The sequence below is a fragment of the Myxocyprinus asiaticus genome, chromosome 32 (genome assembly GCF_019703515.2).
Source record: "Myxocyprinus asiaticus isolate MX2 ecotype Aquarium Trade chromosome 32, UBuf_Myxa_2, whole genome shotgun sequence".
In the NCBI taxonomy this organism is placed as follows: Eukaryota; Metazoa; Chordata; class Actinopteri; order Cypriniformes; family Catostomidae; genus Myxocyprinus; species Myxocyprinus asiaticus.
Window position 1 is genome coordinate 6,713,782 of NC_059375.1, and position 16,238 is coordinate 6,730,019.

Below are 16,238 nucleotides of genomic sequence, written 5' to 3' on the forward strand. Positions count from 1 at the left end.
ACTGCACACAAGGAGCTCTAAAATATGACTGCACACTAGCAGCCAAAGGTGTTGTACGATGAGTTTGACTGAAACTGTGGAAACTGAAAGTGAAACCAGAAGTGGGAGACGCGCATTTTCAGCATGAGGGATCGAATGTCCATATGAAGTACAAGAGTGATCTGCTCTGACTGTACGAGAAAATCAAAATCTACAGAGGTTAAATTATATTGCCATATTAATCTACTATATATAATGCTGAATATTATGTATAACAATGCTATGGGGCAATATAATCCTATTGTCAAAAATCATGTCTGATTTGATTTCATCAGTAAATTATTATTGTTTAACTGGATAAGCATGCACTCCACTGAATATGTATTTTTGAAAATAATATTTAGATGTCATCAGAGGCAGTATTATTTTAGAAAAATAAAATTTTAATTTAAAATATTTTAAATGTATGTAATCAGTGACAATGTGTGACATAATTCCGTATTTTCAGTAATCAGAAATATAAGCTAATATTTCCAATTGGTGTCACCATTGCCTGTTCTGAGCTGATTTTTAGTTCCAATACATCTCTGATGGATAATTTTGCACTTTTAAGAATAGTACTTGTAGCTAAATTTTAAAGGAAAGGAACTGTTTTGCATATGTCTTTAAAGTAATAATAATAATAATAATAAAAACTTTCAACTTTTAACTTTTCTTAATTCAGGTTTAAAGAATTGTGAACCAAACCATAAATTCAGTATCGTGAATCAAACCGAATCGTGAAATTAGTGAATCATTACACCCTTAATTGTAACGTTTACAGATTGGCCCCATTCACTTCCATTGTAAGTGCCTTGCTGTAACCCAGGTTTTTGCTTTAAGAAAAGGAGGGACAATTCAGAATGAATTTTTGTGGCAATCAACTTTATTCCACAAATGCTGTCGATTGATCTTAACTTGTTTTGAATCCGGAATATTAATTTAATGCACTAATCGAACAAAACCCAGCAACTGTGCTTGTTGGCATCTGTTGCAAAGATATTGACATAAACGAAAATGATTACCAAGATGAAAACTAACAGTGGAAAAATATTTTTGTTAACTAAAAAATGGAAGATGCAAGAAAGTGCAGATGGCAAATAATGGCGCCCTTTGAAACAGTAAAACGACAGCACGAAATAAATTGGGACCTATTTTAGTTGACCACAAACAAAACTTCTGAATATATTTTATTCCATGAACTTCGGAAACTTTGTCAAATAAGCAACTTCTTGTTCTCTTGTGCGGGCCATCTGACACAAGACCCGTATGATTCCAGATCATGTTGAAATAGTTACTGGTAAATGTAGCCTATATGCATCGGTAATATACAGTGCATCCGGAAAGTATTCACAGCACTTCACTTTTTCCACATTTTGTTATGTTACAGCCTTATTCCAAAATGGATTAAATTCATTATTTTCCTCAAAATTCTACAAATAATACCCAATAATGACAATGTGAAAGAAGTTTGTTTGAAATATTTGCAAATTTATTAAAAATAAAAAACGAAAAAAAAAAAAAAAAAATCACATGTACGTAAGTATTCACAGCCTTTGCCATGACACTCAAAATTGAGCTCAGGTGCATCCTGTTTCCACTGATCATCCTTGAGATGTTTCTACAACTTCATTGAAGTCCACCTGTGGTAAATTCAGTTGATTGGACATGATTTGGAAAGGCACACACCTGTCTATATAAGGTCCCACAGTTAACAGTGCATGTCAGAGCACAAACCAAGCCATGAAGTCCAAGGAATTGTCTGTAGACCTCTGAGACAGGATTGTATCGAGGCACAGATTTGGGGAAGGGTACAGAAAAATTTCTGCAGCATTGAAGGTCCCAATGAGCACAGTGGCCTCCATCATCCGTAAATGGAAGAAGTTTGGAACCACCAGGACTCTTCCTAGAGCTGGCCACCCGGCCAAACTGCGTGATCGGGGGAGAAGGGCCTTAGTCAGGGAGGTGACCAAGAACCCGATGGTCACTCTGACAGAGCTCCAGTGTTTCTCTGTGGAGCGAGGACAACCTTCCAGAAGAACAACCAGCTCTGCAGCACTCCACCAATCCGGCCTGTATGGTAGAGTGGCCAGACGGAAGCCACTCCTCAGTAAAAGGCACATGACAGCCCACCTGGAGTTTGCCAAAAGGAACCTGAAGGACTCTCAGACCATGAGAAACAAAATTCTCTGGTCTCTTTGGTCTGAATGGCAAGCATCATGTCTGGAGGAAACCAGGCACCGCTCATCACCTGGCCAATACCATCCCTACAGTGAAGCATGGTGGTGGCATCATCATGCTGTGGGGATGTTTTTCAGCGGCAGGAACTGGGAGACTAGTCAGGATTGAGGGAAAGATGATTGCAGCAATATACAGAGACATCCTTGATGAAAACCTGCTCCAGAGCGCTCTGGACCTCAGACTGGGGCGAAGGTTCATCTTCCAACAGGACAACGACCCTAAGCACACAGCCAAGATAACAAAGGAGTGGCTACGGGATAACTCTGTGAATGTCCTTGAGTGGCCCAGCCAGAGCCCAGACTTGAACCCGATTGAACATCTCTGGAGAGATCTGAAAATGGCTGTGCACCGACGCTCCCCATCCAACCTGATGGAGCTTGAGAGGTCCTGCAAAGAAGAATGGGAGAAACTGCTCAAAAATAGGTGTGCCAAGCTTGTAGCATCATACTCAAAAAGACTTGAGGCTGTAATTGGTGCCAAAGGTGCTTCAACAAAGTATTGAGCAAAGGCTGTGAATACTTATGTACATATGATTTTTTTTTTTTTTCGCTTTTTATTTTTAATAAATTTGCAAAGATTTCAAACAAACTTCTTTCACATTGTCATTATGGGGTATTATTTGTAGAAATTTTAGGAAAATAATGAATTTAATCCATTTTGGAATAAGGCTGTAACATAACAAAATGTGGAAAAAGTGAAGCGCTGAGAATACTTTCCGGATGCACTGTAGGTTACATTTATAGCACATTTCCTTCATGTCAAAAGTGCTGTGTTGTGGTGAATTTGACAAATAAATGTTTTCACTTATATGGTATTATTTTTAGCATGAGTAGCTTCTGATCGAGTTATCACATGCAGGCGGACACTTTACAATGAGGTTGTACTTGTTAACATGATGAACAAACAAAAAACAATATGTGTGGAAACATAGGTTCCATTCATTAACATTGGTTAATGCATTAATGTAGGTATCATGAACTAACAATGAACAATACATTTTTACAGTATTTATTAATCTTAGGTAATGTTAATTTATTAAAGAAATAAAAATACAATTGCTCATTGTTAGTTCATACTGTATTAACTAATGTTAACATATACAACATTTAATTAAAAAAATGTATTAGTATATGTTGAAATTAACATTAGCTAAGATTAATAAATGCTGTAAAAGGATTGTGTATTGTTAGTTCATGTTAACTAATGTTAACTAATTTTAACAAATACAACCATATTGTAAAGTGTTACCATTTTTATAGCATTTATTAATCTTGGTCAATGGTAATTTATAAATCTACAATTGTTAATTCTTGTTCATTTTAGTTCATAGTGCATCAACTAAATATACCATTTATTTACATTATTTTTAATGTTAAAAATCTACAAGCATATGTTGGAAATAACATTAAGTGCTGTTCACTGTTAGTTTATATTAGCTAATGTAGTTAACTAATTTTAACAAATGCAACCTTATTTAAAAGTGTTTTGTGGTGTTAATGGATGAAAACTAAAGCTATACTAAAACTAAATTAAAACTAAAAAGAGCCATTTTCAAAAAATAAAAATGAAATAAAAACGATTTATTTGCAATTAAAATTAAAACTAAAATGAAACTGAATTTGAAAACCAAATACAAAACTAAATAAAAATAAAAACTAATGAAATTTTAAAAACAATAATAACCCTTGCTGGGGCAGTGTAAAATAACTCCTAAATTTTAAGAATAAAAGAATTTGGAATTTCCTTCAAGGTTCAGAATGTCATTATTTTGAATTCTGTTGAGCGAGAAAATTTTTTTATTCATAATCTAATGAAGTAATCTGATGCAATGTTAGATAAATAATTATTAATTTGTAGTGGATTACTTATTTTGAGTAATTAACCCAACACTGAGGGTCACCCATAAAAAATGCTGAACCCAACAATTATACATATGCCTGTTTTTGTGGTTTTCTTGGGTGCATTACCTACAATATGCAATTAATCACAATTAAATATTTTAATCAATGTGTGACAACCTTTAGGACCCAGTATACTTCATACAAAATTAAAGAATGAAGGGGTGTGATGTCATTTCAAACAAAATCTTGCCAAAATGAAAGTATTTTTGAGTTAATTTTGATGATTCGTAACAGCTCGCCAGTGTGAACTTTCAGGAAATTGTTGTACCGGCTGCTAAACGCCTTACTGCCATTGGTCCACATCATCGGTAGGTGTGCCCTGGAGCTCCACCTACTTTGAGGCAGGCAGCTAATGCCGGTAATGTCAGTTAAAATCAGTAAACAATGAACACACCGCCATGCAGAAAGAGTTATTAGTTAGGTGGTGCAAACTTACCTACAGCTGTATGATTGTTCGCGAAGAGATATTGTCCAAGAACGTGTCGTGATTTTTCTATTTAATTAGTTTTCAAAAGGAATCAAATCTACTCAAATATGCTTAAGTACCCATTCATTATTTTGTTTGATATTCTGCTTAATTCATGTGTAGTCTGCAGCAAATGCCATTCACACATATGCCCAAAGTGAGACATGCCTCTTATCATCATTATTTTGTCTGTATTATGCCCGTTAACACTCTTTGTAGTAGTATCAGTGTCATCATAAATTACAATAACAGATGTTATATTATGGCCACATATAGCATGTTAGCACCATGAATGCAGAATGTAAACAGTATACATTTCACAGTATAAAGATAGAAATACACTAAAACAGCACCAATTCAAGTAACATTAAACTTTTCCCAAAGTCTAAGTTAGTTTATGAGTAAGTTTGACTAATAAAAAGAACTAGTCCCCACATAGGTTGCATTTTCATTGCAATGGGCATTAAATCTCTTAACCTACCATCCTTCACAATATTAATCTGCCGTTAGACTGTGGCTATTCGCTTTGTTACAGCAATCGTGAAGTTCTTGATTCTTGTCAGGGTGGCACTGCCAGCACCAAGCATCACTTTGAAATCCACATGAAGTGTGCTTGCTGACAAAAACATCTCATTCTGCGTTTTGTTGATGGTCAAGACTTGACGTGGTTCTGTGGTAATTAAAATGTTCCTTACATAGGCAGAAAAATAATGGAAGTCCCATCTGGGCTTATACATCAAATAGCATTAAGAGCTACTTTCTCCATCATTTTATCACAGAAGCGCTGTTGTGTGTGTGTGTGTGTGCAGAGATTGTTTTGTTTACTGAGATAACAACCTCCGTGGCTCTATCACAAGAGAGAACGTAGCTAATGAGTTACGACCAAGGAGCTAGATCGGTTACAACATTACCGCCCATAGAATGCCTGTGGGACTGCCGCGTTAAGTTATTTTATGCTAAGCTTGTAGAAGGGCTTTGGTGTGACGTATGCGTCAGTGTAATGACTCCGGGTGGACACGTTACAAAGGTTCTGCCCTTCAAACCAGTGTTGATGCTGATGTGTATTAACAGTAAATGCATTAATCGCAATTAAGAAAAACGAACACATTAAATTTTAATCGCATGCATTAACACATTCATTCTGACAGTTCTACAAACTACACATTATTTACTACATATTAGGGATGTTGCTAACTAGTTTGTGAAATACATACTGGAAAGTTAAACAATGACCCCATCATTTTCCCTTTTCAATATTACTAATATAACATTAAACCTGTCCCTGACAACCATGTCACTCATGTTTATCTTTGCTATTGTTTGCTATGTTAGCCAGCTATAGTTTGTCAGTGCAGTCAATAATGTAGCAGATTGAAAGGTAAACATCAGAGCATCTTTTTGCAGCTCAGCAGACAACGGTGTGGTGGTGGATTGTGTCTGTTAAGTGTTGATTTCACACTATGTTATTACCTAGTTGGTGAGATGCAATGCTGAAAAGTAAATAAACAACGTCCATCTTTTACTCACCCAGACAATGAGCTTACAGCTAACTAGCTAATCACGTAGCTACTTTCATTGTTGTCAGCTGAGTGGAAGCTAATGTGTAAACATGAATTCACCAAACTGTTTTGTTAAGGATTCACAGTTTGGTACCCCCATCAACCGAACAATTCCAGTCATTGCATTTATAAAATATAACATTTTAAAGTCTTGTTTTCCACTGTTGAATGTTTCCCCTGAACTTGTATAGCAGAATACAGTGTAACACCGCTGCCGCTCTTTTTCTCTCCTCTCGGCAGGTGTAAATGCTTCTTGTTTTACAACCTGCCAATAATTGACTGGCAGTATTAAAATAGTCAGTATTTGACTGATACTAAACATACAGTACTGATGTTTATTTAGCTATTTTATTTATTCTTTATTTTAATGGTCAGCATTTGACTGATATTAAACATACAGTACTGATGTTTATTTAGCTATTTTATTTTTATTTTAATGGTCAGCATTTGACTGATACTAAACAGTACTGATGTTTATTTAGCTATTTATTTTATTTGTATTTATTTTAATGGTCAGCATTTGACTGATATTAAACATACAGTACTGATGTTTATTTAGCTATTTTATTTTTATTTTAATGGTCAGCATTTGACTGATACTAAACAGTACTGATGTTTATTTAGCTATTTATTTTATTTGTATTTATTCTTTATTTTAATGGTCAGCATTTGACTGATACTAAACAGTACTGATGTTTATTTAGCTGTTTGTTTTAGTTTTATTTATTATTTTAATGGTCAGCATTTGACTGATACTAAACAGTACTGATGTTTATTTAGCTATTTATTTTATTTGTATTTATTTTAATGGTCAGCATTTGACTGATACTAAACAGTAATACTGATGTTTATTTAGCTATTTATTTTATTTGTATTTATATGGTCAGCAATTGACTGATACTAAACATACAGTACTGAAGTTTATTTAGCTATTTATTGTATTTTTATATATTCTTTATGTAAATGGTCAGCAATTGACTTGTACTAAACAAACAGTACTGATGTTTATTAAGCTATTTATTGTATTTTTATTTATTCTTTATTTTCTCAGTGTTCATTTCTAGAATTTGTTGACAATGTATAATAATAATGTCAAATATTCTTTGATAAAAATATTTAAGAAAGCAGCCTTCTGAGTACCTTTGCATAGTCATATCGGTGCAAAATCGGTGAAAAATCCACATAGAAAAAGTCTGTTTTCATTCCAGCTCAAAAATTAACTATATCGGCCACCATATTGGTAATCTGTGAATTTTCCCTCTCTGAAATCGGTATCGGTCTCAAAAATCCCATATCGGTCAGGCTCTATATGACACGTATGTGAATCTTGTATTTGCCAAGAACGGTTTCAAACTAAGATAACTTTAACAAACTATGCTTTTCTTTTAGAAAAAAAGGAATGAACAATATGCATTAATAAAAATGGAAAACTATTTAAAAACTAACTGTAAAAAACATTTGCACACACCCGGAGCTTACATATAAACCAATACTGACGGCATGAGGGTAATGCCCAGATATAAACTCTGAGTCTAAATAAAGGCTATCACATTTTTATTTCACATGTTATTATTCAAAATAAACAATTGGTGAAAGATTGCTTTTTACAAAATGCGCTCTACCATTGTTCAGAGATTTAACACACGTACTGGTCTGATCAGCTTCCAAGTTTGTTTCGCATTTTCTTTCCACCAATAAAAGCTGATTCTTGTCTGTTGGTCTGCATGACTCCAACAAGAACCGAATACAAAGAGTAGAATTCAATGAGAATCAAAATATTACAGGTTTCCACACTTTGCTTTCAAAAGCAAAGACAGCCATAATATCTTATTCTCTCAGCCAGCACCTTGATGACACACATTCACAGCATAATTCCAGCAAATCAGCTGACATGTATCTGGTTACCATGGCAATGACGTCATGCACTTGGCAGTGTTAGGGAGTAGCTAACTACATGTAGTGACGCTAACTACATTTTTCAGTAGCTTGACAGTAGCTCAGCTGCTTTTAAAACAGAGTAGCTTTTCCAGTAGCGAACTACTTTTTCCAGCAAGTAGCGGTGTAGCGTGACCAAACGCTACATCATGTTGGTCAGATTATAACTAATAGCCTTCCTTATTGCGTAGAAGCCAAACTTTTACCGGCAAAACGTCCGACGATTTGGCAGCATATTTCTGTCTGCTGATCAGAATAAAGCAGCGTCGTCTTCTTTTGTAATGGCAGATCACAAACAAAAATAGTGAATTACCGCCATCTACTGAGAGCTTATTACAGCTCACTTGGATAAGAAGAGATTGTCTGATGGTTATGTAAAGAACACCATTTTATTCTTCTATGTAACAAAGAATGTTTCAGACACTTTGTTCTTAATAGATCACACAACAGCATAATTACCTTTACTATTTTAAATCAAATAATTCAAAAAGTTATTATTGCCTTTTGAGGGATTTTGTTTCTGTTGTAAATATGTTTATTTCACTTATCATTTGTGCGTTATTGGGAGCAGCGAGTGAATTGTTATTATAATATTTATAAATATACAGTATATATTATTATAATAATTGCTATCATGCAGAACTATTTGATTTCTCCATTTCTTAGCATTTAATTAACTATTATTTTCATGTAAAATAAATAAAATGATTGGTAAAAGAAATCATTTATGGCATGTATTATTATGCAACAATCTAGGATGACCATCCGTCCACTTTTTTTGGACCTGAACAAAGTGAACAAATATTTGTAGAGCAATCACTGTATGTGACCTGTAAAGCTGGCACTTGCATGTCAGTGGCAAAAAAGTCAGAAAATACAATGAGCATGAACCCAGGTGAGGGGAGAAACAAGCCCTGAGTCTTTATTCACATATTACCCACACTAAATATTATGTGACAAGAACAAAAAATGCCAGCTCAAGGAGAGTTTGTCATAAAAAATGTATCTTTAGGGAAGTAGGCTACACCTGGCCATAGCAGGACTGAAAAGTGTAAAGTATAGTATAAAAATGATTTTTTAATGGTGTCTGATCATTTTAGTTTTTATTTTATACTGTTGTATTTTATTTTAAGGCCATTATTAACTGTATTAATATTACTATTCATTAAATGTATTAAATACATTTAATATATTTAAACACATTAAATGTATTTAATTAATACATTAATTAATAAATGTAATTAGTGTAAATTTTGTTATTAATATTATTGGTTTGATAGTATCATTAAAAAAATATTGCCTCATTAAATAGCTTCAATGTAGCTAGCTACTTTTTGATAGTAACTTGTAGTGTAGCTAACTACTTTTTCAAAAGAGTAGCTTGACTGTTGCTTAACTACTTAAAACTATAGCTTGTAGCTTGTCAAACTACAGTTTCAAAGTAGCTTCCCCAACACTGGTGCTTGGTGCTCACGCTCACTGTCATTCTGTCAGTCAGCGCAAGTTAGAAATGCCCAAATAAAAATGAAAGAAGCCGATCAATTTCTTTGCGACAAGTAAAAAACATGTAAGGGAGGTGTCACTGTGAATGTTCATTTCCCCATGGTCATGGAGGTAAATCAGACAATGTCACATTCAGACATCCAAACACGTATGTCTCCAAGTGTCCAAAAGCCTCTCCAAACAAACAAAACATAATAATTGTACATAAGAACTAAATACACATGCAAACAAAACAATGACTAAAGGTTTGCATAGCATGCAGACATGATCTTGCCATTTGAGTCATCGAGTCTGTTATGTACTTGGCACCATCTCCTGGTGGTCATATGTAATTAGAGTGATTGATCACATGACTCTCTGCCCAAAAATGGAGGACCATCACCACTGGTTGGAGCAATCTGAACCCAGTCCAATTGGTTTAGTGCTCCATGACGCTACAGCATTTCCGATTACATCATCTGATCCAGGAAAGCTAACGTGTTTGTAGCCAGACAGCAAGATGCTGTATGCACATTGTGCTTCATGTGGGTTATCTAATGATCTGTGCATCTGATTACTTTGTATGTGGGCTCGTTTTAAAGATAATCGCCTCCTCTAAGTAATGGTATGTGATATTTTATGTTCTATTTATTATTCATGAATTCATAAACAAAAATGCAGCATATGAGCAACACATGATCTGAACTCATGAAACACATATGTCAAAGACATATACTAAGCTATTATTTGCTATATTTTTGTCTGTGAGTTCAACAAACAGGCTGGTTGTATTCTACTCTGACAGCTTTCCAAAACGGAACACTTCTTCAGTTTAGGAAGTTCTAATGGTTCCACAAATTTTCTAATATCTTCATCAGTTGATGAAGACTTGGAACTATAAAGATCAAGATAGAACTCTTTAAAAGCATTATTAATATCAATGGCCGAGGTAAAAATTTCACCAACAGCAGATTTCACTGAGGGAATGGTAGAAAAAGACTCTCTCTGCTTTACATATCTAGCCAAAAGCTTCCCTGCTTTGTCCACCGACTCAAAATATGACTTGCCCTGAATACCCAAAACTCCACTTTCCCTGACAAAATAGCATTATATCTGTATTTCAATCGGGTCAATTCTCTGAGGCCATCAGACGACATTCTGCACGTCAGCTCTGCCTCTGCACTTTTAATATTCCTTTCCAACTCCCCGAGCTCTCGGGCTTTGGATTTTATGGTAAATGAGGCAAACTGTATGATCCGACCCCTAAGAACCGCCTTAAGTGCCTCCCAAACCACGCCCACAGAGGATACTGAAGACCAGTTGGTCTCCATTTAAACATTGATTTCAGTCTTTAACATCTGTTGGAAGTCAGGATTTTGCAAAAGGGATACATTAAAGCAGCAACTATATGATTTCTTTTTCTCCGTAAGTGGCAACATCTCTAAACTCACCAGGGCGTGATCTGAGACTTAGATGTTTCCAATTGAGCAATCAACAACAGATGAAATGAGGGACTTGGATATATATAAAAAAAAATCTATTCTAGAATAAATCTTATGGACTGATGAAAAAATGTATAGTCGCTACCAGATGGGTTCAAAAGTTGCCAAATATCTGCAAGACCAAGATTTTTACACATCCTGTGAAGCATCAATGTTGCTCTAGGGGGCTTACACACTTTTGCTTCACTATGATCAAGGACTGAGTCCATCAAAAGATTAAAGTCTCCTCCCAATATTATATCATGAGGGGTGCCAGCGGCTTGCAACGTCCCTTCCAGATCAATAAAAAAGCCTGATCATCAATGTTAGGTGCGTAAATACTAGCCAAAACCAACCTTTGCCCCTGAATTTCTGTTAAAACAATAATGATTCTCCCTAATTTATCTTTAATCTGTTTGAGAGATTTGAATTGTAGATGTTTATTTATCAATGTAATGACTCCCCTGCTCTTACTTGAGCCAGCGCTAAAGAAAACATGCCCACCCCATATCTTCCCAAATTTTTTAGCTTCCTGCGTGGAAAGATGCGTTTCTTAAAGAAACATTATATCACATTTCTTACGCTTCAGAAAAGAAATAACCTTCTTTCTTTTTATGGGGTGCCCCAACCCATTCACATTCCATGTGGAGAAAGATAACCCACTCATAATAACATTTTACATTTTGATATAATAGAAAAAATAGATTGTGTGTCAAAAACAAGATTATACAGACCACCTTCCAACATAGTATGACAATCAAAACCCGAACAACAAAGGATAAGGAAAGCACAGGGCCCAGATGGCGTTTCACCTGCATGTCTTAGATCCTGTGCTAACCAGCTGGCCCCCATCTTCACACAGATCTTCAATAGATCACTGGAGCAGTGTGAAGTCCCATGCTGCTTCAAACGTTCCACTATCATCCCATCCCAAAGAAACCAAAAATCACAGGACTAAATGACTACAGACCTGTCGCCCTGACGTCTGTGGTCATGAAATAATTCGAGAGACTGGTGTTGGCCCACCTGAAGAACATCACTGGACCCTTTCTAGATCCCATTCAATTTGCTTATCTAACAAACAGGTCTGTGGATGATGCAGTCAACATGGGATTGCGTCATATCCTGCAACATCTGGACAGACTAGGGACATATGCAAGGATCCTTTTGTGGACTTCAGTTCGGCTTTCAACACCACCATCCCAACTATACTCCAGAATAAATTACACCAACTCTCTGGTCCCATGTCTATCTGTCAGTGGATTACCAGCTTTCTGACGGACAGGCAGCAGCTTGTGAGACAGGGGAAACTCACTTCCAGCACCTGTACAATCAGCACTGGTGTCCCCCAGGGATGTGTGCTCTCCCCACACCAATGACTGCATCGCCAAAGACCCCTCTGTCAAGCTCCTGAAGTTTGCAGATGACACCACTGTCATTGGCCTCATCCGAGATGACGATGAGTCTGCATACAGAAGGGAGGTTAAACAGCTGGCTGTTTGGTGCAGTCAAAACAACCTTGAGCTGAACACGCTCAAAACGGTGGAGATGATTGTGGACTTTAGGAGGAACACCCCAACACTGACCCCTCTCACCATTCTAAACAGCACTGTGGCAGCAGTGAAGTCATTCAGGTTCCTGGACACTACAGGACCTGAAGTGGGAGACCCACATTGACTCCATTGTGAAAAAGGCCCAGCAGAGGTTGTACTTCCTTCGCCAGCTGAGGAAATTCAACCTGCCACAGGCGCTGCTGATACAGTTCTACTCAGCAGTCATTGAGTCTGTCCTCTGCACTTCAATAACTGTCTGGTTTGTTTCAGCTACAAAATCAGACATCAGAAGACTACAAAGGACAGTTCGGACTGCTGAGAGGATTATTGGTTGCCCACTGCCCCACCTTCAAGAACTATACACTTCCAGAGTGAGGAAAAAGGCTGGAAAAAATCACTCTGGACCCCACTCACCCCGCCCACTACCTTTTTGAACTGTTGCCTTCTGGCCGACACTTCAGAGCTCTGAGCATCAGAACTGTCAGGCACAGGAACAGTTTTTTCCCCTCAGGCTATCCATCCCGCACAACACGAGAGCTTTATCGGATGATCTCAAAGATTTAGCCAGAATTGAGATCTGTTTCCCTCAGCCGATCTGCGAGCCGGGACTCTGTGAGCTCGCTTGATTTCCAGCTTATGGCCTGTTATGTCGAGCAGACTCGGGAAGAGCTCGTCTAGGAATTTCACCATATCTTTGCCTTCTTCATGTTCTGGAAATCCAACAATCCGTACATTATTTCTTCGGATCCTATTTTCGAGATTTTCCAGTTTTTCCAAAATGCTTTCCAGGTCTATTTTGGTTGCGAGAGGATTAGCAGATAATTCCCTTTCCGATGACTCCAGAGTACGCTTAGTACGTCGATCGAGTACAGCGATGGAAACAAAATTCTCTGAGTTGGTTACAAGAGTGGCAGATGTTGAGAAAAGGATCGATCCTTTTCTCAACATCTGCCACTCTTGTAACCAACTCAGATAATTTTGTTTCCATCGCGGTACTCGATCGACGTACTACAGCGAGATCCTCCAAATCAGCAACAACCTTCGTCAGAATCACAGACATGTTGGACAGTTGCTGTTGAATCTCTCCCGCCGCGCCATCCAAATCGAGTCCCACAGGCCCGTCAGAGGTTTCAGCTTGAGCACGTAAGTGTTTTTTAATGTCTCCAGAGCCTGAGGATTTTGACTTCTTTGCCATGTTTACCTCACAGAACAAATATGTAACTAGGTGTATCGAATCTCACCGGATTATAACATGAAAATATCTAGCAAAGTGCACAGAGCTCGTCGCTCGCATGTCTGCTCCTCGCAGGGCATCACGTGACCTCCCCCCAAGACTGTAATTAATATTAACATTTTTATAATTCTATTTTTTCCTCCTGCGGGCCAGCCGGCAGACTGGGCCCATCCATGGTTGAAGGGTTAAATCATGAAAAAACAAGATATAAAATAAAAAAAAAACTATTTCACATACTATATACATTATATACAGTTAAGTGCAGAAGTTTGCATACCCCTTTCAGAATGTATACACAAGATAAAATATTTTTAATGTAGTACTGCCTTTCAGAAGCTACATAACAACATTTCCTCTAATTTACACAAATAATCCTGTTCAAAAGTTTGCATCCCCTTGGTTCTTATGTGGCCTTCTTGAGCATCAATGAATCTTTGCACCTTTTGTGGTAGCTGTTTATGTGTCCCTCAATTGTCCAATGTGTCAAAAGAATCAGAATCATTTTGTGATGTTACAGCCTTATTCCAAAATGGATTAAATTCATTATTTTCCTCAAAATTCTACAAACAATACCCCATAATGACAATGTGAAAGAAGTTTGTTTGAAATCTTTGCAAATTTATTAAAAAAAAAATAAAAATAAATCACATGTACATAAGTATTCACAGCCTTTGCTAAGTACTTTGTTGAAGCACCTTTGACACCAATTACAGCCTCAAGTCTTTTTGAGTATGATGCTACAAGCTTGGCACACCTATTTTTGGGCAGTGTCTCCCATTCTTCTTTGCAGGATCTCTCAAGCTCCATCAGGTTGGATGGGGAGCGTCGTGCACAGCCATTTTCAGATCTCTCCAGATATGTTCAATCGGGTTCAAGTCTGGGCTCTGGCTGGGCCACTCAAAGACATTCACAGAGTTGTCCCATAGCCACTCCTTTGTTATCTTGGCTGTGTGCTTAGGGTCGTTGTCCTGTTGGAAGATGAACCTTCGCCCCAGTCTGAGGTCCAGAGTGCTCTGGAGCAGGTTTTCACCAAGGATGTCTCTGTACATTGCTGCATTCATCTTTCCCTCAATCCTGACTAGTCTCCCAGTTCCTGCCACTGAAAATAGTCCCCACAGCATGATGATGCCACCACCATGCTTCACTGTAGGGATGGTATTGGCCAGGTGATGAGCGGTGCCTGGTTTCCTCCAGACATGACGCTTGCCATTCAGGCCAAAGAGTTCAGTCTTTGTTTCTCATGGTCTGAGAGTCCTTCAGGTGCCTTTTGGCAAACTTCAGGCGGGCAGTCATGTGCCTTTTACTGAGGAGTGGCTTCCGTCTGGCCACTCTACCATACAGGCCTGATTGGTGGAGTGCTGCAGAGATGGTTGTTCTTCTGGAAGGTTCTCCTCTCTCCACAGAGAAATGCTGGAGCTCTGTCAGAGTGACCATCGGGTTCTTGGTCACCTCCCTGACTAAGGCCCTTCTCCCCTGATCGCTCAGTTTGGCCAGGCGGCCAGCTCAAGGAAGAGTCCTGGTGGTTCCAAACTTCTTCCATTTACAAATGTTGGAGGCCACTGTGCTCATTGGGACCTTCAATGCTGCAGAAATTTTTCTGTACCCTTCCCCAGATCTGAGCCTCGATACAATCCTGTCTCGGAGGTCTACAGACAATTCCTTGGACTTCATGGCTCGGTTTGTGCTCTGACATGCACTGTTAACTGTGGGACCTTATATAGACAGGTGTGTGCCTTTCCAAATCATGTCCAATCAACTGAATTTACCACAAGTGGACTCCAATGAAGTTGTAGAAACATCTCAAGGATGATCAGTGGAAACAGGATGCACCTGAGCTCAATTTTGAGTGTCATGGCAAAGGCTGTGAATACTTATGTACATGTGATTTTTTTCATTTTTTATTTTTAATAAATTTGCAAAGATTTCAAACAAACTTCTTTCACGTTGTCATTATGGGGTATTGTTTGTAGAATTTTGAGGAAAATAATGAATTTAATCAATTTTGGAATAAGGCTGTAACATAACAAACTGTGGAAAAAGTGAAGCGCTGTGAATACTTTCCGGATGCACTGTATACATTTAAACATATATACATATAGTAACATAAAAAATAATAATATTAATAATAATAAAAATATGATATAACAGATAAACAAAGAGAAATATACAACAGCGCAATAATGTTGTTAGAATATTTTATATACAGATATGTGCAGGTGATGTAATGTATTGAAGAAGAGGTAGGATATGTTAAAGAAATATAAATGAATAATGGATAAGTAGGAATGGATGGAATATTGCACATGGTTGTATAGACCAAGGGAAAGTATCTGGGGGCAGTTTTAACTGTTCATGAGGTGGATGGCGT

General features: G+C 37.3%; 1 pseudogene; it reads right to left on the reverse strand.

Annotated features, from left to right (window-relative positions):
* Positions 1 to 2,208: 2,208 nt before the first annotated feature.
* The window catches only part of LOC127422929 (kinetochore protein NDC80 homolog), a 40,237-nt pseudogene continuing 26,207 nt past the window's right edge, over positions 2,209 to 16,238 (reverse strand).